The sequence below is a fragment of the Theropithecus gelada genome, chromosome 2 (assembly GCF_003255815.1).
Source record: "Theropithecus gelada isolate Dixy chromosome 2, Tgel_1.0, whole genome shotgun sequence".
NCBI classification, from domain to species: Eukaryota; Metazoa; Chordata; class Mammalia; order Primates; family Cercopithecidae; genus Theropithecus; species Theropithecus gelada.
Genome location: NC_037669.1, coordinates 18960580 through 18964089, shown reverse-complemented (window position 1 = coordinate 18964089; position 3510 = coordinate 18960580). Strand labels below are relative to the sequence as shown.

General features: G+C 36.8%; 1 non-coding gene across 1 annotated transcript; it reads right to left on the bottom strand.

Moving 5' to 3' along the window:
- Positions 1–3074: 3074 nt before the first annotated feature.
- Positions 3075–3180, bottom strand: LOC112619822. Its single transcript, XR_003118324.1, has one exon. It is a non-coding gene; the product is annotated as a U6 spliceosomal RNA (small nuclear RNA).
- Between the last annotated feature and the right edge of the window lie 330 nt (positions 3181–3510).

Sequence of the window (3510 nt, the reverse complement as noted above, 5' to 3'; positions counted from 1 at the left end):
CTCCTAGCATCATTTGTTAAACAGGAAATCCTTTCCCTGTTGCTTGTTTTTGTCAAGTTTGTTGAAGATCGGCTGGTAGTAGGTCTGCAGTCTTATTTCTGGGTTCTCTATTCTCTTCCATTGGTCTGTGTGTCTGTTCTTGTACCAGTACCATGCTGTTTTGTTACTGTAGTCTTGTAGCATATTTTGCAGCCAGGTAGCATGATGCCTCCAGCTTTGTTCTTTTTGCTTAGGATTGTCTTGGCTATTTGGTCTCTTTTTGGGTTCCATGTGACCTTTAAAACACCTTTTTTTCTAATTCTGTGAAGAATGTCAATGATAGTTTAATGGGAATAGCATTGAATCTATAAATTGCTTTGGGCAGTGTGGCCATTTTCATACTGATTCTTCCTATCCATGAGCATGAAATGTTTTTCCATTTGTTTGTGTCATTTCTGATTTCTTTGAGCAGTAGTTTGTAATTCTCCTTGAAGAGGTCTTTTGCATCCATTGTTAGCTGCATTCCTAGGTATTTTATTCTTTTTGTGGCAATTTTGAATGGGCATTCATTCATGATCTGGCTATCTGCTTGCCTGCTGGTGCCTAAGAATGCTTGTGATTTTTGCACATTGATTTTGTATCCTGAGACTTTGTTGAAGTTGTTTATCAGCTTAAGAAGCTTTTGGGCTGACACAATGGGGTTTTCTAAATATAGGATCATGTTACCTGCAAACAGAGAGAGTGTGACTTCCTCTCTTCCAATCGAATACTCTTTATTTTTCTCTTTTGTCTGATTGCCTGGTCAGAACTTCCAACACTATGTTCAACAGGCATGGTGAAAGAGGGCATCCTTGTCTTGCACTAGTTTTCAAGGGTAATGCTTCCAACTTCTACCCATTCAATAAGATATTGACTGTGGGTTTGTCATACAAGGCTCTTATTATTTTGAGACATGTTCCTTCAATACCTAGTTTATTGAGATTTTTTTAACATGAGAGGATGTTGAATTTTATTGAAGCTATTTTATGCATCTTTTGAGATGATCATGTAGTTTATGTGATGAATCACATTTACTGATTTGCATATGTTGAACCAACCTTGAATCCCTGGGATGAAGCCTGTTATTTGTTCTCAGAAAATAAAAATTTGATTTATTACATTATTATTTGCTTATCCTAGTGCGAAAGATGTCACTTGCCTGGACGATTCCAAATCTCTAGCTTGCTATGGTTCAAACATCCTGACTTATATAGGGATGGGAACCTAGTCTCTTGTCAAGAGAGTGAGGAGTGGTGTGAAGATTTAAGTTTCTCAAAACCTCTGGTTTTTGATGTCTCCAGCTTTGTTCTTTTTGCTTAGGATTGTCTTGGCTATTTGGTCTCTTTTTGGGTTCCATATTTGATCACGGTGGATAAGTTTTTTTACATGCTTCTGGATTCAGTTTGCCAGTATTTTATTGAGGGTTTTTGCATTGATGTTTATCAAGGATATTGGCCTGAAGATTTCTTTTTTTGTTGTATCACTCCCAGGTTTTGGTATCAGGATAATGCTGATGTCATAGAACGAGTTAGGAAGGAGTCCCTCCTTTTCAATTCTTTGGAATAGTTTCAGTATAAATGGTACCAATTCTTCTTTGTGCCTCTGGTAGAATTTGGTTGTGAATCCATCTGGTTCTGGACTTTTTTTTGGTTAGTCAGCTATTTATTACTGCCTCAATTTCAGGACTTATTATTGGTCTATTCAGGGATTCAAGTTCTTCCTGGTTCAGTTATCAGGTTGGGAGTATGTGTTCAGAAGTTCATCAGTTTCTTCTAGATTTTCTAGTTTATGTGCATAGAGGTGTTGATAGTATTCTCTGATGGTTGTTTGTATTTCTGTGGGGCCATTGATGATAGCCCTCTTATCACTTCTGATTGTGTTTCTTTGAATCTTCTTTTTTCATCAGTCTTGCAGCAGTCTATTTTAATTTTTTCACAAAACCAGCTCCTGGATTTGATTTTTTTATGTGTTTTTTTGTGTCTCTAGCTCCTTCAGTTCAGTTCTGATCTTGCTTATTTCTTGTGTTCTGCTAGCTTTGGGGTTTGTTTGCTCTTGGTTCTCTAGTTCCTTCAGTTGAAATGTTAGGCTATTAACCTGACATCTTTCTAGCTTTTTGATGTGGGCATTTAGTGCTGTAAATTTTCCTCTTAACACTGCTTTCACTGTATCTCAGAGATTCTGGTTCATTTTTCTTCATTCTCATTAGTTTCAAAGAACTTCTTGTTTTCTGCCTTAATTTCATTATTTACTGAAGAATCATTCAGGAGCAGGTTGTTCAATTTCCATGTAGATGTGTGGTTTTGAGTGAATTTCTTAATCTTGAGTTCCAATTTGATTGCATGGTGGTCTGAGAGACTGTTTATGATTTCAGTTCTTTTGCATTTGCTGAGGAGTGCTTTACTTCTGATTATGTGGTCAACTTTAGAGTAAGTGCCATGTGGCAATAAGAAGAATACATATTCTGTTGTTTTTAGGTAAACAGTTCTGTAGATATCTCTCGGGTCCACTTGACCCAGGACTGAATTCAGATCCATAATATCTTTGTTAATTTTCTATCTGAATGATCTGTCTAATATTGTCAGTGGGGTGGTAAAGTCTCCCACTATTATTGTGTGGGAGTCTAAGTTTCTTTGTAGGTCTCTAAGAACTTGCTTTATGAATCTGGGTGCTCCTGTATTGGGTACATATATACTCAGGATAGTTAGCTCTTCTTGTTGAATTGAACACTATACCATTATGTAACATCCTTATTTTTTTTTTAATCTTTGTTGGATTAAAGTCTATTTTCTCAGAATCTAGGATTGCAACCCCTGCTTTTTTCTGTTTTCCATTTGTTTGGTAAATTTTCCTCCATCCCTTTATTTTGAGCCTATGTATATCTTTGCATGTGAGATGGATCTCTTAAAGACAACATACCGATAGGTCTTGGTTCTTTATCCAGCTTGCCATTCTGTCTTTTAATTGGGGCATTTAGCCCATTTACATTTATGGTCGGTGTTTTTATGTGTAGATTTGATCTTGTCATCATGATGCTAGCTGGTTATTTTGCAGACTTGAAAAATACGGAATGCTTACAAATTTGTGTGTCATCCTTGTGCAGGGGCCATGTGAATCATCTCTATGTTGTTCCAATTTTAGTATATGTGCCACCGAAGTGAGCACCCAATTTCAATTCTATTCTCTTTATTCTTAGAAAATAAAAATTTGAATTATTATATTATTATTTGCTTATCCTAGTGTGAAAGATGTCACTTGCCTGGATGATTCCAAATCCTCTAGCTTGCTATGGTTCAAACATCCTGCCTTATATAGGGATGGGAACCTAGTTTCTTGTCAAGAGAGTGGGGAGTGCTGTGAAAATTTAAGTTTCTCAAAACCTCTAGTTACAGTAGTCTTCTGTTTCCTCTGAATCCTTGATCCATGCTTTCATTTCACCACCTGCTGATTCTGCCCTTGCTTATGTGGAAATAGGCATGTCCTCCACTCACAGTG